This window comes from Podarcis vaucheri (assembly GCF_965113315.1).
Source record: "Podarcis vaucheri genome assembly, chromosome: 2".
Taxonomy (NCBI): Eukaryota; Metazoa; Chordata; class Lepidosauria; order Squamata; family Lacertidae; genus Podarcis; species Podarcis vaucheri.
The window spans coordinates 114,373,962-114,396,451 of NC_138760.1; the positions used below are offsets into that span (position 1 = coordinate 114,373,962).

At 42.3% G+C, this 22,490-nt stretch overlaps 2 long non-coding RNA genes across 2 annotated transcripts; both read right to left on the reverse strand.

The window, feature by feature from the left end:
- Window positions 1-246: 246 nt before the first annotated feature.
- Window positions 247-11,677, reverse strand: LOC309525485. Its single transcript, XR_014216337.1, has 3 exons — window positions 11,341-11,677; window positions 10,569-10,676; window positions 247-1,497 (listed from the first exon to the last, which is right to left on the reverse strand). It is a non-coding gene; the product is annotated as an uncharacterized lncRNA (long non-coding RNA).
- Window positions 11,678-15,858: 4,181 nt separating this feature from the next.
- On the reverse strand, window positions 15,859-19,869 carry LOC309525377. Its single transcript, XR_014216198.1, has 3 exons — window positions 19,674-19,869; window positions 18,104-18,214; window positions 15,859-16,195 (listed from the first exon to the last, which is right to left on the reverse strand). It is a non-coding gene; the product is annotated as an uncharacterized lncRNA (long non-coding RNA).
- Between the last annotated feature and the right edge of the window lie 2,621 nt (window positions 19,870-22,490).

Consider the following 22,490-nt stretch of genomic DNA (forward strand, 5'->3'; position numbering starts at 1 on the left):
CTATAGGACTGCCTCTCCTGGTATGCCCCGCAGATGACCTTATGGTCTGCAAACAATAACATCTTGGAGGTCCCTTTTGCATTACTTTCTATGGAAAAGCACACCTTGGTTTTCGAATGCTTTGGTTTTGGAACGGACTTTCAGAACGGGTAGATTTTGAGAACCAAGGTACCACTGCACAGCAATTTCTTGTGTGGTCAAGGTACAATAATTACACAGAAACCAAAATAAAATACAGACTACAACTTCACTTTTAAACTTTAATGAAAGAAAGCATTGATATGTAAGGTAAAACAATTATTACAAGCTATTATTCTCACGTTATTTCTGCATGCAAAACTAGCAGTAATTTTAACCATTATTATTGAACTCTATCTTGATTGGCCACCTAGAACTCCCACCAGTCCAAACTACTTAAAAGCTTTGATACGTTCCAGTTACATTGCAATGTTCAAGAAAGAGAAAAGAAAACATTTGAGCTCTCCAACCAAGGAGCGGTTGGGAAGAACAGGCTTCCCTGAGCTCCAGGAAGAGATGAATTGAGAATCTGATGGACAATGACCTAGGAGAGTCTGGATGGAAGTGGCTCCAGCCTCCCCCCTGACCACCCTGACTGTGAGTATCGGTTGGGATGCTCTAACAAGGCAATTAAGGACTAACCTTGAGACATTTGAAGGCAGTCCTGTATCGAGAAGTTTTCAATGTCGGATGGTTTTATGTATTTTTATATTCTCCTGGAAGCTTCCCAGAGTCTACAGGCCCAGGGTGTGCAGCCTTCCTCTGCTCAAGTGAGCTACCAATTAAGGAGGTCACACAGTGGAATGAGATCAAATCAGGCCACAACTTTATTGACTACAGATGAAGTAGTTTGCCTATAGGCATTGTGTAAGCATTTATTGTCTGCCTACCGGAAATGACATCAGGGTCAACCCGGCAGTGGGGAGTCCCATGACTTACATCAAATAGGGGGATCCCTGCAGGGATCCCCACCCCTAGGAACGCTGAGGCCCAAGCCCTTCCCCCCATCTGGGCAAATGGACAGACACAACTCCATCACAGACCCCTTTAACAGGATACCCTATTTCTGGAGTGGAAGGCCAGGGGACAACCCCCCCCTCCAACCAAGGCTAAGCTTACCCAATGCCTAAACCACCAAGCTGTGACGATTGGGGTTTGTTGCTTTTCTGTGTTTGCTCTGTCATTTGAATTGCAATGGCAGGAGGAAGACCAGACATCCGTCAAAAGCAAAGGATATGAAATGTTCTAATATTATGTTTTTCAAAGGAGAAAGTGAAAGAGAAGGAGAAAGATTGACTACCCACCCTTTACCAAGAGGTTTCTGGATGGGTTAAAACAATATAAGAATAGAACAGTAAAATCAGTCAAAACACATGTCATCATCACAGCATTGTATTTTAACTTTATCTTCTTCTAGTCCGCAGAATTTTTCATAATGACCTTCGCCACAAAATTTGATCTGCAACTTGTTTGTTGGATCTGGCGAGAGAAAGAGAAGTGCTTATGTTGATACTAACTAGTGAGTGGAGTCCATAGTTCATACCAAAAGAACAGACAAAGCTCACAGCACATTGAAATAATTTCCATTTTAAGTTCCATTGACAAATGCATACCTAAAATTGATTTTTTTCCCATGATAAAACTACTAAAGTGTCAACATTAAAATAAAATAATGTTAAAACATGTGCAAAATACATGCCTAAATAAAACAAACCCTCAAATCTCAGAAACTCCACCACTGTTTTCAAGGATAAATCCGAAATACCTTTCCTTCAGACCGAAAAATAGGCTACTTTCCAAGTGACATGCCAGTTAGTTCCTTGAAGCAGAAACCTTGCTTTCATGCCTCTCTCCAACATTTCATCTTCTTAAGCAAGATCCCTCTATGTAATGTGGTTTAATATAAGAATAAAGCTGGCATTCAATACTCTAATGAAGCAGCTCTTCCAGTACTGCTGGAAGACTGTTGCACAGTCTGTCTTGCATTGATATGTCCATGAATCTCCCCACCTGCACAGTTGAATCCACATGTTCAAAATGGAGTTGGGGAAAAGCTTTCTAATACTCCATTTTCATTGGAAATGTCTGGTGTTTTTCAGAGGACACCCCTGCTGTGAGTGCCTGCAGGTTCAGTCCCTGCCACTCACCACCTGACAGGCCTCATAGGGACTGTTGCCGCTGCTGCTGTTGTTGCCCAGGAGAACTCAGAACAGCACAGAGTTCTTTTAAATATGTTTTTTAAAAATTCTGTTTTTACCTTTTAAAATTATTTTTGGTTTGTGGGGGGTGGGATGGATGTTTAGTCGGGTTTGGGAATGTTTAATTTTGGTATGTTTGTAATTTTTACTGTTTTTGGTTTGTATTGGTTTTTTTTAATGCGTGTTTTTAATTAAGTTTTATTTTGTTCTTAAGGGGAGGGGTCAGGGCTGCCTGGGAGTGGGTCCCAGTCAACAAAATGGCTGGGGCAGGTTCCACGGGGGGGGGGGGGGATGCACTGGGACAACTGATCTCAGTGATCATGGGCAGGAGGAGGAGTTATGCTAAGACCAGACCATGTCATTACCGAGGAGGCAGGTTTAGTCGTTGTTTGAGGACTATCCCTGCCTCCATGTCTGGTCTTGACCAGACGGATACTGGAATCAGCAAGGGATACCCACATGACCTGAAGGTGCTGCTATGCAATGCCAGGTCAATGATTCGTAAGACCACTGCCATCCATGACTGGATGGAGGACTTAACCTGGCATGTGTAACAGAGACTTGGTTGGATGAAGCAGATGGACCTGTCCTTGCCGCTGCTTGTCCACCAGGTTACTCTAACACACAGCAACCCCGGCCTTGTGGGTGGGGAGGCAGGGTTGCAGTGATTTTTAGGAAGATGTTTTTTTTATATATATATAGAATTTTTATTGGTTTTACAAAGTTTTTAAATAACAAACAAACACTTAAAAAGACAAACATACACGTATAGTTTCATAACATATTTTCATAAGCCTCTTTTCTTGGACTTCCCCTTCCCCCCCCTTTCTGCATCCCAATGTCCATAATTTTTAGCAACTCCCAATTGTTACTTCCAACCTCTGTCATCTTAGTCCTCTCTATATTCTGACCTTATATCACTGTATCCCTTTGTCTCTGAAAACCACAACACTTTAACATTCATTAAGTTTATAATAGTCCTTAAGGTAGCTTTTAAATTTTCTCCATTCTTCTTCCACCGTCTCCTTTCGTTGGTCACGGATTCTGCCTGTCATCTCAGCCAATGTCATATAGTCCATCACTTTCATCTGCCATTCTTCCAGAGTGGGTAGATCTTGTGTCTTCCAATACTTCGCGATGAGTATTCTTGCTGCTGTTGTAGCATACATAAAAAAAGTTCTATCCCCTTTTAACACCAATTGGCCGACAATGCCCAAGAGAAAGGCCTCTGGCTTTTTAGGAAAAGTACATTTAAGTACCTTTTTCATTTCATTATAGATCATTTCCCAGAAAGCCTTAATCTTCGGGCACGTCCACCAGAGGTGATAGAAGGTACCTTCAGTCTCTCTACATTTCCAACATTTATTATCGGGCAAATGATAAATTTTTGCCAGCTTGACTGGAGTCATGTACCACCTGTAGACCATTTTCATAATATTTTCCTTTAAGGCATTACATGCCGTGAATTTAATACCAGTGTTCCATAACCATTCCCAGTCAGCTGACATGATATTGTGCCCAACATCCTGTGCCCACTTGATCATAACCGATTTGACTGTTTCGTCCTGTGTACTCCATTTCAGCAACAAGTTATACATTCTAGATAAAATCTTAGTATTGGGTTCTAATAACTCAGTTTCTAGTTTTGATTTTTCCACCTGGAAACCAATTTTCCTATCCTGTTTAAAAAACTCCATTATTTGACGATATTGAAACCAATTTTGTACTTTATGTTTCAATTTCTCATGGCTTTGTAGTTTAAGCTTATCTCCATCCTGTTCCAAAATTTCCCAATACTTCGGCCATCCGACCTCCATATTGAGTTTCTTCACTGCTTTAGCCTCCACTGGTGACACCCATCTAGGGGTTTTGTTTTCCAACAGATCTTTATATCTTATCCAAACATTATATAGTGCTTTTCTAACAATATGATTTTTAAAGGCACTATTAACTTTGTCATACCATAGATATGCATGCCAACCAAAAGCATTGTTAAAACCCTCCAGATCCAAAATGTCCGTATTCTCGAGGAGCATCCATTCTTTCAGCCAGCAAAAAGCTGCTGCCTCATAGTACAATTTTAAGTCCGGCAGGGCAAAACCCCCTCTTTCTTTTGCATCTGTCAATATTTTGAATTTAATTCTGGGCTTTTTGCCCTGCCAGACAAATTTCGAAATATCTTTCTGCCACCTCTTGAAACATTCCATCTTGTCAAGAATCTGCAAGGTCTGAAACAAAAATAGCATTCTAGGCAATACATTAATTTTAATCACCGCAATTCAGCCTAACATTGACAATTTCAAATTTGACCATATTTCTAGATCTTTTTTGATTTCTGACCAACATTTTTCATAATTGTCCTTATACAAATTCACATTTTTGGATGTCAAATAAACCCCTAGGTATTTCACCTTCTTAACCACTGTCAGCCCTGTCTCTTCTTGGAATTTCTCCTTTTCCATGTCTGTTAAGTTTTTCCCTAAAACTTTGGTTTTTTGTTTATTCAACTTAAATCCAGCTACCTGGCCAAACTGTTGTATTATTTCTAAAACCTTTTTCGTACTAGTGATTGGCTCTTGTAAAGTCAGTACTAAGTCATCTGCAAACGCTCTTAACTTGTAATGTTTAGCTCCGACCTGCACTCCTTTAACCTGCTGGTCATTCCTTATCATATTCAGCAACACCTCCAGAACTGAAATAAAAAGTAATGGGGAAATTGGGCACCTCTGTCGTGTTCCTTTTTCTATCTTAAGTTCCTCAGTTACTACGTTGTTTACAATCAATTTAGCCTTTTGTTCAGAATATACTGCAGCCATACCATTCTCAAAACCTTGGCCTACCCCCATCCCATGAAGGTTCTTCATCATAAAGCTCCAAGAAATATTGTCAAAGGCTTTCTCCGCGTCCACAAAAATCAATACTGCTTTAGTGTTTATATTCACCTCTAGCTTTTCCAAAATGTCTATTACATTCCTTACATTGTCTGCCAGGTGTCTTTTAGGGAGAAAGCCTGCTTGGTTCTTATGAATCCTTTCCATCAACACTCTTTTAAATCTTTTTGCCAAAATATCTGCAAAAATTTTATAATCCACATTAAGTAATGATATTGGGCGGTAGTTCTTCAGTTGAGTCTTTTCAGTCTCTGTCTTTGGTATGAGTGAAATATATGCTTCTTTCCACGATTCAGGTGCCTTCTTTCCCACAAGGATCTCATTGCAAACTTCTTTTAATGGTTGAGTCAACCATTCCTTCAACGATTTGTAATATCTAGAAGTCAGTCCATCTGGTCCTGGAGATTTGCCCAGTTGCATGTTCTGAATGGCAGCCTCTATCTCTTGTTCTGTTATTCTCTGGTTCAGATCCATCTTACTTTGATGAGAGATTTTTTGTAATCCATATTTATCAAGGAATTTGTCTATATCTTCTTCATTTTGCGGGCCTTGAGTATATAGCTTTTTAAAATAACTCAGAAAACAGTTTCTAATTTCATTAGGTTTGGATATATTCTTTCCATCCACTTCTAGGCTTGTAACCGTATTTAATTTCTGCCTTTTCTTCAATTGCCATGCCAGAAGTTTGCCACATTTATTTGCTGATTCAAATGTCTTTTGTTTCATTTGTTTTATCTTCCATTCAATCTCTTGGTTCATCAATTCCATATATTGTGTTTGATATAACTTAATCTCTCTTAAAATCTCCTGGGACTTTGGTTTTGTTCTTAATTTTTTCTCTCCTTCCTTTATCTTTTCCAAAATCTTTTCTTTTTTCTCATTTTGTTTTTTTCTCTTTATTGAATTTTGTTGAATCAAGAAGCCTCTCATCACTGCTTTACTTGCGTCCCAGATCACTCTCTTTTCCACGTCGGCCCTCAAATTTATTTCAAAGTAGTCTTTTAGGGTTTTTTGGGCCTTCATAAGGATCTCCTTATCTCGAAAGAGGGTGTCATTCATTCTCCATCTGAATTGACCAGTTGTTGTAAGTTTCATCTCCATCCTCACGGCATTATGGTCGGAGCAAGTTTTTGGGCAGATTTCCACCTTCTTAACCTTTGGAGCCATACCACTAGTAATCCAAATTTGATCGATTCTGGTCCAGGTCATCATTGCTTGAGAGAAGAAGGTTCCCTCTCTCTCCAGAGGGTTCCTTGTTCTCCATATATCTATCAAATCCATGTTTTCCGTCATTTCGAAAAAAGTCTTAGGAAGTCTCCCTTCCTTGCTAACTGTTAGTCTTTGTGCCTTGTCCATGTTAGTGGAGACCACACCATTCATGTCTCCCATGATTATCATATTGTAATCCAAATAGTCCATCAGGGTTTCATGAAGTCTCTTAAAGAAGTCAGATTTACCTTCATTTGGTGCATAGATTCCCACAACTAAAAATTTTTCTCCTTGTACTTGTATCTCCACTGCCAGATATCTCCCTTGTTCATCTTTAAATATCATTTTTGGGGCCCATTTCTCTTTCACATATATTACAACTCCTCTTTTCTTAACTTTATCTGATGCAATAAATTCTTGTCCTAGTCTTTTATTTGTAAGTAGTCTCCTATGGGCTCTAGTTATGTGAGTTTCTTGTAGACATATCAAGTCCAGTTGTTCTCTGTTCAAAATATGGAACACTTGTCTTCTCTTCAGAGGCCCATTAAGTCCATTACAATCCCAACTAAGGAATTGCAGAGCCATCTTATTATTTTTCTGAAACTCCTCCAACAGCTCCAAGTTGTTGCTCTTCTTCTGATGGTGGTGGTTTTTGTCCAAACGAGAGATTCAGAATGTCTAGTACTCTCCTCTGTTCTGCAAGTACGTCCACTGTCCCCTTCTGCAGGTCCTCCTGATTTCTTGCCAAAAATTTGTCTTTGTCTTGAATAGTCTTTATCTTCACCTTCTTTCCCCTGTAGTCAAATGACAGTCCTTGTGGAAATTCCCACCTGAAACGGATGGAGTTTTTCTTCAGCAGAAGAGCCAAATCCTTGTAGAAGTTTCTTAAATCCAGAATATATTTTGGAATATCTTTAAAGATCTGTATAGCTGAATTTCCAATTTGCAAGGCCTTTTCAAAGTGTAGTCCTAATATTTTGTCTCTTTCGTCCTTGGATCTAAATGTAATCAGGCAATCTCTCGGGGTCTTTCTGTCCTGCTTTTTGCCCAGTCTAAAAGCTGTTGTAATTTTGAATTCGTCTTCTTCAAGATCCCAGCAGTCAACAAACTCCCGTGTCAGATATTCTGCGAGATTGTCTCTTTCATTCTCTGGAATCAATCTTAATTTCAAGTTTCTCTCTTTTCTCTGTAACTCCCACAAGGCCAAAGTTGCGTCGTGTTCATAAACCTTCTTAGCGATCGGCTCTAATTTCTCTTGTGTCTCTCCAGCAGTAGCTTTGGCATCTTCAGCAATTTTACGCGTGGTAGCATTTTCCTCCACCAATTTATTTATTGATTCTGTGTTCTGGTTTAGTCTTACTGATATTTCTGTTAATTTTTGTGTATTTTCTGAAGTCTGTTTTGTCAGAGACTCCAAAGATTGATTTATTTTAAGCAGGGCTTCTGTCACGGCATCCATAGAGACAGTCGTCCCTTTTTCTTGTCCTGTTGTTCCTGCAGATCCAGTAATTACGCCTGAAATTGAGCCTCTTTTCTTTGTCTGTTGCTGCAGCTGTTGTTGTTGTTGTTGCTTGGTCTTGGCTCTTGTAACTATCTCTTCTTGTGAGCCACTCATGTCAAGGTCGTTTCCCACGGGAGCTATTCCCCGTTGGAAAATTCCACTGTCCCAAGCTGTGCCAAGTTTTACTTTACCCTCTAGGGGGAGCAAATCAAAATGGCCAAAAATAAAATGTCCAAGTACAAAGACAAAGGAGAATATCCAAAGATGTAAAAAGAAAAGTTTTTTAACACAGTTAAAGCAAGTATAGCTGGAGGCTTGTAGCTACAAATTGCCACAGTTTCCCAATATATACTGTTTCATCTTGTGATGTACTGTAGCCAGGCACTGTATAAACTTTGTATCACAGTATCACTTTTACAGGAGGAAGTCAGTTCAGTGTCCTATTGTCCTAAAAGGCAGACCGTTTCATACTTTTGTTAACTGAGACAGCAGAGGATTTTTACTGTAAATAGATCGTGCAGTTACTAAAGTCTCTTTCACCTCCCCTCTGCCCTGCTAGCTAGAGGGGAGATCTAAGGTCTGAGTGTCCGGTTTAGTTATATAAAAGCAAGTTTCAACGGATGCAGATTTAGAGTTCCGTTGCTTTCGCTTTCATGCAGTCGGGGGGAGGCAGACTTCCTTGATTTAACTTCCCCGCTTTTAGTCCAATTTTCAGAATTTAAAGGGTCCCAATTGTTTTCAGTTCCTACTCACGGGAATTCAGTCCGAATTTTCTTTCAGGAAGGAATCGGCGCTCTCCGCTTATGGCGACGCGGCTTCACTCCGCAGGCTGGGTGACGACTCTCAGCACCGCGCTCACTCCCGATGCCGCTCCGTAGCCTTTAAAAAGGCTCTTTCGCAGTACCGGGGGGCGCAAAGGTGCCCACCGAATCTCCTTGTTCTCAGGCTTCAGCGCCTGAGATTTTAGGGGTCCCCCGCTCGCCGTAGCGGGTAAGACCCGAACTTGCGGAGCAGTCCTTCTCCGGAGCTCGGAGGTAGGACCGCCATGAAGCGCTGGCACCGACCGGAAGTATTTTTAGGAAGATGTTACTCCTTACATTACCAAGAGGATTCAGAGCCTGACCAGAAAATCATAACTGCTGTAGTAAATTTATTATGCACAGTAATTTTATTATGCACTAGCAAAACTTTGGGCTCTTCCATTTATTAAGCATTCACCCTGATCTGCTCAAGGTTATTCTTATTCTTTATTAACTCTCTCTATACCAACCTTCGTCCAAAGATCACTGGGTGCCTTACAATATAAAAACACAAACATACATACCATAATAACAAATGAAAACAAAGAACCTCCCCCCCCCACATTATTAAAGGCCATAGATTGTTTAATTAGCCAAAGGTCTGGGAGGAGTGGAATGTTTTTGCTTGGCATCTAAAGTTATATAATGATGGTGGCAGGAGAGCCTCTCTGGCGAGAGCATTCCACAAATGGGAAGCCACTGCAGAAAAGGATCATTTTTGTATTACTTCCGGCATAGAAAGCACATAGAGAAGGGCCTCAGATGATGACTGCAGGGTCCAGGAGGTCAATACATATGGGGAGTGGCCCTCCTTGAGGTCCTGAACCATGTATGGTTTTATGGGTTAAAACCAGCGCTTCGAATTGGGTCCAAAAACTGATTGGCTGTTGGTGTAATTAGGCCAGGATTGGTGTTATATGCTCAAACTGTCTTGCCCCGGTGAGTAGTCTGACAGCTGAATGTGGGATGTGTGTCGCTTCCTGTTCCCCCATAAGTGACTCAGCAAATGAGTGTGACTCTATAAAAGCAGAGTCACGCGGCCATTTTGTCTCAGTTCTGTTTGATTCAGTCCCCTCCATTTTGTTGGCTGCTGGCTCTCAGCCAGCAGCACTTGTGCCCATCCTCACAAAGGATGTAAGCCACATTGTATGTTTGTAACCTGAAGCTTAAAGCCTGCCTTCCAGGATGTGTACTGTGAACAACTTGTGAGTAAACTTATTGTTAGACTTTTAAAGACAGACTTCTGAGTCTTTATTATATTTTAGGAGGAAGAAAAGGGGACACCAGAAATAATCCATCTGGGCAAGCCAGAGCGGATTAGTCATTTTGTGGCGATTCAAAGAAATCTATCAACTAGCTTCCATGAGTACAGAAGGGGGTTGGCTCTGCTACATCACTCACTAGTGGGAGTGAAGGAAGGATAACACTTAAGAAATATTTCCTTGCCAACTATCCTAAACATCCCCACACTGAATTCTGGACCAGCTGCATTTTCCTAACTGTCTTCAAAGGCAGCACCACGTATAATGCACTGCAGTAATCTAACCTAGCAGACCCTCCAAGTATCCCTATTTTGCAGGGACATCCCTGACTTTGAGAAGCTGGTTTCTGATTTGATTCTGGAATGTCCCGCTTTTTCTTAGGATGTCCCTATTTTCATCAGATAAACGTTGGAGGGTAAGGAGGACTTCCGAGCCGTCTGAAGGCAATCCTGTATAGGGAAGTTTTTTAAAAAAATGTTTAATGTTTTATTATGTTTTTATGGATGTGAGAAGCTGCCCAGAGTGGCTGGGGCAACCCAGTAAGCTGTGTGGGGTATAAATAGTATAATTACCATTGTGGAATGGGATATTCCCATTTTCATCAGAGAAATGAAGAGGTTACCAGAGCATAGAAGAGACAAGTGTTCATTGCAGCATAGAAAAAGAGGAACATAGAAAAGATGCCTTACCTTTAACTCTTTCTGCCATTACACAAAATGACCCGTCACATGTGACATCGTTTGGTACACATGGCATGCCAGAACGAAATGACCTGCATAGTCTGCATTTCACAGCATCTGTTGTAGGAGGCACAAAAATTTGTTCTATTGTTTCTCCCTGAAAGCATCACCTTCACACATTGGTCACCAAATCTGGGGCTTCATTAGGAGGTAGACAAGGTGACTGAAGTCCTGGGAATCCTACCACTTCCCTCATTTATATTTATTTTCTTTCCTGTATATACTGAAAAGCATAGTACCAAGCGAAACCCCTTTTTTTTCAATTGTGGAGGGACCAATTGATTCAATGTCCCAACTCATAAAATCCTGTAGGCACACATAGCTGTCAGAATAGATCCTAGAGAGGTAGGATTCTTTCCCCCTCAGAAAGTCTGACTAAATTTACACCTCTGCAGATGGGGAAACTCTATGCAGATTCATAGCATGCTCCTGGGCCCTTAGTCTACCAACACATTCCACCCAGACAACAGAATCAACTTTTTCCCAAAGATGGCACTCCCAGAAGAAAAGCAGCTTCCTCACTCAATGGAAGCTTAACTCTGTTCTGAAATGAGCTCTAAGCTCACCCCATCACAAGGATTTGCAAACTCTTGGCAGAAGGCATTTCCTCCCTACCACCCCAAAGTATATCTCTCCTGCTACTAATAGAGTCAACCTATCTAAAACAGTGGCTTATTCTTCTTTTAAATCTCCTGGGATGGGGGATGGAGGCAATATTTACCTCCAGTCCTGAGGCAAAGCAGAACACAGAATGTAAGTAGCCAGACCTGAAGCAGACATGGCCTTCGATTACCAAGAAACAAGCTCTGCTCCATTGGAATGCCTTTTGTATGGAGAGACAGCTTTCAAAGGCTAGCAGCTGAGAAACCACAGGTTTTCAGGACAGGCAGGAACACACTGTTCAGTCTGAGGAGCCGGGTTCAAGATATTCATTATATACGGCTGGGAGGAACCCTCTTGGCTTCTTGCCTCATCCTGGTGGGCTTGAAAGGTCCAAGGAGCCTCTGGCAGTATGCTTGGGTCAATCGGATGGGCAGCAGAGAGTGAAGGTGATGGTTGTCTTGGGCCCTTTCAGGCATAAAGTGCTGATTGTTAGCCCAAATCCAAATGGGCTGAGGAATCAGCTGCATGCTGTACAGAAAGTCGTGGACCGTGGCAGATGCCTGATGCTATCTTACGAGGGTTTTTCTGTTCTGCTCCAGGTTTCAATTGTAATAGTACGATGTGCCGAGCAGGCAACTCTCAACCAGCCTACAGATGAAACACAGTGGGTGACTTCTGGCCAGCCCATATTCCCGAATCGTTGTGTTAGCAGCTTTCTTTTGTATCTCACTGCTGCTCATAGTGGAATGAATGATGTGCACAGCCATGTGTTTATGTTCTCCATGAGTCATAAATAAGTGGACATTTGATATTACATGTATCTTCAACTTTACTCAAAGATGTGGGACATGGAGAGACAACAGACATGCAAGACAGACTCTCATTCCTGGCAATCCCATGAACAGATATTCTGACCACCTGCATATTTCTTGGAGCCAAACCGCATCCAATATGAGCTGATGCTTTTAATTGGGGAGAAGTGGAAGCTTGGCTCTGGAAATCAGCCCTGAGTGCTCACTGGAAGGACAGATCGTGAAGCTGAGGCTCCAATACTTTGGCCACCTCATGAGAAGAGAAGACTCCCTGGAAAAGACCCTGATGTTGGGAAAGATGGAGGGCAAAAGGAGAAGGGGACGACAGAGGACGAGATGGTTGGACAGTGTTGTCAAAGCTACCAGCATGAGTTTGACCAAACCGTGGGAGGCAGTAGACTAAACAACTAAACCACAACAACAACACAGAAAGTTTGGCTGGTTAGTCAGTTGACTGAGGCCCTTTTATTTTGGAATCTGAGTGCAAAGACTTGAAGAAACAGACTAATATGGTGTGGTTACGTTAATACTTCCAGATGCTGACTGGGCTCATGTGATTTGTGTTTGGGATTCTATTTGAAGACTGCCATATATGATGCAAGAGTGTTGTGCAGAATGGAGGATCTGCTTTGTTTGTTCTGCCCTGTCGTATTCTTGCCTGTGTCTTCTGGAAGCTGGAGGGGCCCAGAGAGGGAAAGGAAATGCAGCTGAGCACAGAAGTCTGTTGCATAGCATGAGATATGGCCCATATAATTAAGATTTCCTCAATTTTGAGGAAAGGAAAATATGAGGTACAGTGATTTCTTTTGTGATCAAGATACAGTAATTACACAGGAGCCAAAATAGAAAACAGACCGCAACTTCATTTTTAAATTTTATTGAAAGAAATAATTGATGCGTAAGGTACAACAAATAATACAAGCTATTATTTTCGCCTCATTACTGCATGCAAAACTAGCAGTGATTTTAACTATTATTATTGAACTCTATCATGGTTGGCCACCTTTGCTACGTTCCAGTCACATAGCAATGTTCAGGAAAGAGAACAGAGAACATTTGAGTTCTCCAACCGAGGAGAGGTTGGGAAGTACAGGGTTCCATGAGCTCCAGGAAGAGAGGAATTGTCACCATCCCTAGCACAGGTTATTGTATTTGATAACATCTTCTGTGATTTGCCAAGTTCAAGTAGGGATGGGGAGTGATAAAGAGACCCACAAATCCTATCGACTGTGCAAATCACTGCTTGGTACATGTCCAGTGGCGTAGTGTGGGGGGTGCAGGGGGGGCCGGCCGCACCGGGCGCAACATCTGGGGGTTAGGGTTAGGGGGCGCAAATCCATGGGTTAGGGAGCGAAAATCCTCGGGTTAGGGGGTGCAAATTACTTGCCTTGCCCCGGGTGCTGACAACCCACGCTACGCCACTGTACATGTCCATCAACTCTCCAAAAAAACGACCCATTACACCCCTATACCTAAGTCAATTGCGCACTTTTGCAAGAGGAACTTACTTTTCAAAATATCAGACAATGAAGGAGTGCATAAATGAGTGAGCACAAATGACTAGTCCTCCTCTTGGGAGCTGGAAGGATAAACACAGTTGTGAACTGGATGAGTGTTTGATTAACAAGTTTGGATAGCCAAATTGGGGGGGTTTCCTGTGCTCATGGAGGCTTCCCAATGCACTTAGGGAGCTGGAAAATCATCGGTCTAAGATATATGGCAGCCCTCCGCAAATACAGAAGACTCCCCAGGTCACACAGTCAGCCACCATTTTGTGGAGGACAATGAGCCTGTTGGGTGTGGAACATCCCCTGAATGTGATTAGACGTGGCATCAGAATGTATGCATGGGGGTTTTGTCTGTCATTTGAATTGCAATGGCAGGAGGAAGACCTGGGCTCCATCGAAAGAAATGATATGAAACGTTCTAATATTATGTCTATCAAAGGAGAAAGATTGGTTACCCACCCTTTTACATGGAAAGGCGAAAACAACGTAAGAATAGAATGATCAGTCAAAACATAAGTTGCTATTACAGCATGATACTTTCTTTTTATCTTCCGATGTCACCTCTGTCCCACAGAGTTTTTTCAAACTCCACATTCTTTGACGTAATTAGTCAATTTGCCATTTTGTCCTGGAGATAGATAGATAAGTGCTTAGGTTGATACCAACTAGTGAATGAAGAGAGAGAGAAAAGCTTTCTCCGCATTTTAAACTTCATTTAAAAATATGCACTTAAATAGAATTTTGAATTTATTTTGCTGTTGTATTTTTGTCTGTGCTTGCCGGAAGCTGGAGGGAGAGCAGGAGAGGGAGAGGAAGTGCTGCTGAGCACAGACGTCTGTTGCAAAGCATGGAATATGGCCCATACTTTTAAAATAGGCAGGAACAGAAAATATAAGGTACAGGGATTTCTTGTGTGATCAAGATACAAAAATTACACAGGAACCAAAACAGAACACAGACCACAACTTCATTTTTCAACTTTATTGAAGGAAAGCATTGCCGCGTAAGGTACAACAAATATTGCAAGCTATTATTCTCGCATTTGTTCTGCATGCACAACTAGCAGTAATTTTAACTATTATTATTGATCTCTATCTTGATTGGCCACCTAGAACTCCCTCCAGTCCAAACTACTTAAAAGCCTTGCTTTGTTCCAATTACACGGCAATGGTCAGGAAAGAGAAAAGAGAACATTTGAGCTCTCCAAGCAAGGAGGGGTTGGGAAGAACAGGGATCCATGAGCTCCAGGAAGAGATGAATTAAGAATCTGATGGGCATGACCTAGGAGAGTCTGGATGGCAGTGGCTCCAGCCTTCCCCCTGACCACCCTGACTGTGAGTATCGGTTGGGATGCTCTAACAAGGCAATTAAGGACTGACCTTGAGACATTTGCAGGCAGTCCTGTATCGAGAAGTTTTCAATGTCGGATGGTTTTATGTATTTTTATATTCTCCTGGAAGCTTCCCAGAGTCTACAGGCCCAGGGTGTGCACCCTTCCTCTGCTCAAGTGAGCTACCAATTAAGGAGGCCACACAGTGGAATGAGATCAAATCAGGCCACAACTGTATTGACTACAAATGAAGTGATTTGGCTATAGGCATTGGGTAAGCATTTATTTTCGGTCTGCCTACCGGAAATGACATCAGGGTCAACCCGGCAGTGGGGATTCCCATGACTTACATCAAATAGGGGGATCCCCACAGGGATCCCTACCCCTAGGAACGCTAAGGCCCAAGCCCCTCCCCACATCTGGGCAAATGGACAGAAGCAACTCCATCACATGCCCCTTTAACAGGATACCCTATTTCTGGAGGGGAAGGCCAGGGTACAACCCCCCTCCAACCAAGGCTAAGGCTACCCAACGCCAAAACCACCAAAGTTGTGACGATTGCTACAGGGTTAGGCAAAACCTCCAGATCATAGCCAATTCACCAGGTAGGCAAATTCCTACCCGGCACCAACAATACAGTGACCACCGCAGCCATTGCAAGGTCAATTCAATTTGTAAATGCAAAATGGGTGGGTTGATCCAACAAAGAATGCTAGACATCGGGGGCTGGCGGGGGCTGTTTTAAATCCCCCTGGAGTAGACCTGAGGGAATCCTGATTGTTCCCTCTACACACCAGCCTGCAATTGGCCCATTTGGCAGGCTGATGAAGAGCAGGATTTCAAACCAGGAGTATGAGCCGAAGGGGGTACCTAAAAGGGGGTAAACAGACATCTGGGGCTACACATTTAAGATGAGTGGGGAACAATTTATTATTATTATTGTGTTATGGTTATTGTTATTACTACTATTACTATTACCACTCGGGGTGGGGTTTGTTGCTTTTCTGTGTTTGCTCTGTCATTTGAATTGGAATGGCAGAAGGAAGACCAGACATCCGTCAAAAGCAAAGGATATGAAATGTTCTAATATTATGTTTTTCAAAGGAGAAAGTGAAAGAGAAGGAGAAAGTTTGGCTACCCACCCTTTACCATAAGGTTTCTGGATGGGTTAAAACAATAGAAGAATAGAACAGTAATATCAGTCAAAACACATGTCAGTTTCACAGCATTGTACTTTAAGTTCCTCTCCCCTTTGCGTTCCGCAGAATTTTTTATTCTGAGCTTCGCCACAATATTTGAAGGTCCGCAACTCCTTATTTGGACCTGGCGAGAGAAAGAGAAGTGCATATGTTGATACTAAGTAGTGAGTGGAGTCCATAGTTCATACCAAAAAAGAGACAACTTCACAGCACATTGAAATAAACTCCATTTTAAGCTCCATTGACAAATGCATACCTAAAACTGATTTTTTCCCCCATGCTAAAACTACTAGTGTCAACATTAAAATAAAATTAAGTTAAAACATGCGCAAAATACATGTCCACATAAAACAAACCCTTAAATCTCAGAATTTCCACCACTGTTGTCTAAAATAAATCCTAAATACCTTTCCTTCAGACTGAAAAATAGGCTACTTTCCTTTTTTTAAAATAAAAAAAAATTATTGGTTTTACAAAATTTTTTAAACAATACAAACAAATAAAAGGACATACAAACATGTATAATTTCATAACCTTTTTTTTCATATCCCTCACTTCTCGGACTCCCCCAAACCTCCCCTTCCTACATCCCAATTTCCAAAATTATTTCAGCAAATTCTAAATAATTTTATCAAATATATTTCTTCTTATTCTTTTCTTTAACTTAATCTTATGTCGCTGTAATCTCATTTTCTTTCTCGAAACCTCGACATTTTAGCATTCATCAATTTTATAATAGTTCTTAAGATAGATTTTAAATTTCTTCCAATCTTCTTCCGCCGTCTCTTTCCCCCGATCACGGATTCTGCCAGTCATCTCAGCCAGTGTCGAAAAATAGGCTACTTTCCAAGTGACATGCCAGTTAGTTCCTTGAAGCAGAAACCTTACTTTCCTTGTTCCTAGGCAACATTTCATCTTCTTAGGCAAGGTCCCTCTACGTAATGTGGCTTAATAAAAGAATATAGCTGGCATTTAAGACTCTAATGAAGCAGCTCTTCCAGTACTGCTGGAAGACTGTTGCACAGACTGCCTTGCAGTGATATGTCCATGAATCTCCCCAGCTGCAAAATTGAATTCATGTGTTCAAAATGGAGCTGGGGAAAAGCCTTCTAATACTTATTTTCATGGGAAATGCTTGGTATTTTTCATATTGCTGCTGCAACTTTGCACTTGCCAAGCAATGCCCAATATTTGGCAGCTCTGTCAATTTGTCCATTAACCACTCTGTTAAGAGGTGGTACTATTAGAGATTACCGCCCACACACTTCTGCTGCGCTTTTCTGCTTGTGTGGCGGCACCTCGGTAAAACCACTTCTTACTGTTTGTAGCAGAGTTTTCCCCAGAGGCAGAGGACAAGAACAGGAGTCATACTCAAATTCACAGTCAAGAGCTTCTTTATTGCTTGACTGGTTGCACAAACATTTCTGTTACTCTTATGTACAAGCTATTTACATTCCTTCTTTATCTCTCCAGCACAGGATAATTTCAGTCCATTAATTAACAATCGTGACACAGCAAAACTCACAGTATCAGCAGTGCATATTGTCTTACTTCCCACCTCATTGTTGGCATGCGTACTGATGGTGTGTGATTTCCTGGTGCAGAAATTGCAACTGCAGCTTCCTCCCTTCATTTGCACCTCCAGCTGACACCAATGAAGCCTAGAGTACCACTACTATACACTAAAGAAAATTCTGGAACCCTCTTTAAAGCTTCCAGGAACTTTTGTCTGTTTCTTAAAGAATGTTTGCCTAACAGTTACTCCTTACATTACCAAGTGAATTCAGTCGCAGTCTCTATAGAGTTGGACGAGCCTGCTGTATAGGGAAGTTTTTAAAATGTTTAATGTTTTATTATGTTTTTATATCTTTTGGAAGCTTCCCAGAGTGGCTGGGGCAACCCCGTAAGATGTGTGGGGTATAAATAATAAAATTGCCATTGTGGAATGGGATATTCCCATTTTCATCAGAGAAATGAAGAGGTTACCAGAGCATAGAATAGGCAAGTCATAGTCACAGAAAAGCCTTCTTACCTTCCAATCTTTCTCTCATTACACAGAATAGCCCCGTACATGTCAAATCATTTGGTTTACACGGCTTGCCAGGACCAGTTGACATGCATTTTCTGCATTTCACAGCATCTGCTGTAGTAGGCACAAAATTTTTTTTTATTGTTTCTTCCTGAAAGCATCACCTTCACCCATTGGTCACTAAATCCGGGGCTTCATTAGGAGGTAGACGAGGGGTCTGAAGCCCCAGGAACTGCTACCACTTTCCTCATTTATATTAATTTTCTTTCCTGGATGTACTGCAAAGCATTGTACCAAGTGAGACCCCCCTTTTTTTTTCATTTGTGGAGGAACCAATTGATTTTCAGTCTCCCAACCCATAAAATCCTATAGGCACCCATAGCTGTCAGAATAGATCCTAGAGCAGTAGGATTTCCCCCCCCCCATCTGACTAAATTTACATCTCTGCAGATGGGGAAACTCTATGCAGATTCATAGCATGCTCCTGTGCCCTTAGTCTAGCAACACATTCCACCCAGACAAGGGAATCCTCAATTTTCCAAAGATGGTGCTCCCAATCAGCTCTAAACTATTGGGCTCCACTTTTAGACCTGGCAGAAACAGCTGGAATATACGCCCATTGGTCATATTCAGTGCACTCATGACGTTAGTGAAAGGATTTGTGCCTTTGCAACAGACGTTCTCCCTTTCACTCCTCCCCAATGCCTGCTTCGTATCATGCCCAAATTTTCCTCCGGCAGTTTGGGGAATGCACTGAATAGATTTAGGGCCTACTCAGGAGGAGGAGGGAAGTCCCATTGTGAAGGCACAAATGGCAGAACGTATTTAATGTTACATGAGACATTTTCTCTCCAACCATACACATATAAAAGGTAAAGGACTCCTGAACAGTGAAGTTGATTCAAAGGTGATGATGGGGTACGGTGCTCTTCTCGCTTTCTGGCATTTGTCCACAGACAGATTTCAGGGTCATGTGGCCAGCATGACTAAACCACTTCTGTGGCAATGGAACACCGTGACAGAAGCCAGAGCGCATGGAAATGCCATTATCCTTCCCATCACTAATGTATCTATTAATCTACTTGCACTGGCATGCTTTTGAACTGCTAAGTTGGCAGCAGTTGGGACCGAGCAACGTGAGCTCACCCTGTCATGGGGATTTGAACCGCCAACCTTTCGATTGGCAAACCCAAGAGGCTCAGTGGTTTAGACCACAACACTACCCGCATCCTACAGATATACCAGATGTTGGGCAGCCTGATTCACTCCTACATACATACATACATACATACAGAGCTGCCTTCCAGCATTTCAAGCAAACGGTCCATTTTGCCCCATTATTGTACCGACTCTCTTCTCCTTAAATTTTTCGACTGGAGATGCTAAGGGATTAACCTGGGGCTTTCTGCATGAAAAGCATGCACAATAACACTGAATTATTGCAGACCTATGGCAGAAGGCATTTCCCCCCTACCACCCCAAAGTATATCTCTCCTGCTACTAATAGAGTCAACCTATGTAAAACAGTAGCTTCTTCTTCTTTTACCTCTTCTGGGATGGGGACCATACTTACCTCCAGTCCTGAAGCAAAGAAGAAAGCAGAATGTAAGTAGCCAGACCTGAAGCAGACGTGGCCTTCGATTACCAAGAAACAAGCTCTGCTTCATTGGAATGCCTTTTGTATAGAGAGACAGCTTTGGAAGGCTAGCAGCTGAGAAACTGCAGGTTTCCAGGCCAGGCAGAAACACACTGTTCAGTCTGAGGAGCCGGGTTCAAGATATTCATTATATACGGCTGGGAGGAACCCTCTTGGCTTCTTGCCTCATCCTGGTGGGCTTGAAAGGTCCAAGGAGCCTCTGGCAGTATGCTTGGGTCACTCGGATGGGCAGCAGAGAGTGAAGGTGATGGTTGTCTTGGGCCCTTTCAGGCATAGAGTACTGATTGTTAGCCCAAATCCAAATGGGCTGAGGAATCAGCTGCATGCTGTACAGAAAGTCGCGGACCGTGGCAGATGCCTGATGCTATCTTACGAGGGTTTTTCTGTTCTGCTCCAGGTTTCAATTGTAATAGTACGATGTGCCGAGCAGGCAACTCTCAACCAGCCTACAGATGAAACACAGTGGGTGACTTCTGGCCAGCCCATATTCCCGAATCGTTGTGTTAGCAGCTTTCTTTTGTATCTCACTGCTGCTCATAGTGGAATGAATGATGTGCACAGCCATGTGTTTATGTTCTCCATGAGTCATAAATAAGTGGACATTTGATATTACATGTATCTTCAACTTTACTCAAAGATGTGGGACATGGAGAGACAACAGACATGCAAGACACTCTCACTCCTGGCAATCCCATGAACAGATATTCTGGCCACCTCCATATTTCTTGGAGCCAAACCGCATCCAATATGAGCTGATGCTTTTAATTGAGGAGAAGTAGAAGGTTGGCTCTGGAAATCAGCCCTGAGTGCTCACTGGAAGGACAGATCGTGAAGCTGAGGCTCCAATACTTTGGCCACCTCATGAGAAGAGAAGACTCCCTGGAAGAGACCCTGATGTTGGGAAAGATGGAGGGCACAAGGAGAAGGGGACGACAGAGGACAAGATGGTTGGACAGTGTTGTCAAAGCTACCAGCATGAGTTTGACCAAACCGTGGGAGGCAGTAGAAGACAGGAGTGCCTGGCATGCTCTGGTCCAGGGGTCACGAAGGGTCGGACATGACTAAACAACTAAACCACAACAACAACAACACAGGAAGTTTGGCTGGTTAGTCAGTTGACTGAGGCCCTTTTATTTTGGAATCTGAGTGCAAAGACTTGGAGAAACAGACTAATATGGTACGGTTACATTAATACTTCCAGATGCTGATTGGTCTTATGTGATTTGTGTATGGGATTCTATTTGAACACTGCCATATACGATGCAAGAGTGTTATGCAGAATGGAGGATCTGCATTGTTTGTTCTGCCCTGTCGTATTCTTGCCTGTGTCTTCCGGAAGCTGGAGGGGCCCAGAGAGGGAAAGGAAATGCAGCTGAGCACAGAAGTCTGTTGCAAAGCATGGAATATGGCCCATATAAATAAGATTTCCGCAATTTTGAGGAAAGGAAAATATAAGGTACAGTGATTTCTTTTGTGATCAAGATACAGTAATTACACAGGAGCTAAAATAGAATACAGACCACAACTTCATTTTTAAATTTTATTGAAAGAAATAATTGATGCGTAAGGTACAACAAATAATACAAGCTATTATTTTCGCCTCATTACTGCATGCAAAACTAGCAGTGATTTTAACTATTATTATTGAACGCTATCGTGGTTGGCCACCTAGAACTCCCACCAGCCCAAACTACTTAAAACTTTGCTATGTTCCAGTCACATGGCAATGTTGAGGAAAGAGAACAGAGAACATTCAAACTCTCCAACCGAGGAGAGGTTGGGAAGAACAGGGTTCCCTGAGCTCCAGGAAGAGAGGAATTGTCACCATCCCTAGCACAGGTTATTGTAGTTGATAACATCTTCTGTGATTTGCCAAGTTCAAGCAGGGATGGGGAGTGATAAAGAGACCCACAAATCCTATAGACAGTGCAAATCACTGCTTGGTACATGTCCAGTGGCATAGCATGGGGGTGCAGGGGGGGCCGGCTGCACCGGGCGCAACATCTGGGGGTTAGGGTTAGGGGGCGCAAATCCACGGGTTAGGGGGCGAAAATCCTCGGGTTAGGGGGCGCAAATTACTTGCCTTGCCCCAGGTGCTGACAACCCACGCTACGCCACTGTACATGTCCATCAACTCTCCAAAAAACGACCCATTACACCCCAATACCTAAGTCAATTGTGCACTTTTGCAAGAGGAACTTACTTTTCAAAATATCAGACAATGAAGGAGTGCATAAATGAGTGAGCACAAATGACTAGTCCTCCTCTTGGGAGCTGGAAGGATAAACACAGTTGTGAACTGGATGAGTGTTTGATTAACAAGTTTGGATAGCCAAATTGGGGGGGTTTCCTGTGCTCATGGAGGCTTCCCAATGCACTTAGGGAGCTGGAAAATCATTGGTCTAAGATATATGGCAGCCCTCCGCAAATACAGAAGACTCCCCAGGTCACACAGTCAGCCACCATTTTGTGGAGGACGATGAGGCTGTTGGGTGTGGAACATCCCCTGAATGTGATTAGACGTGGCATCAGAATGTATGCATGGGGGTTTTGTCTGTCATTTGAATTGCAATGGCAGGAGGAAGACCTGGGCCCCATCGAAAGAAATGATATGAAATGTTCTAATATTATGTCTATCAAAGGAGAAAGATTGGTTACCCACCCTTTTACATGGAAAGGCGAAAACAACTTAAGAATAGAATGATCAGTCAAAACATAAGTTGCTATTACAGC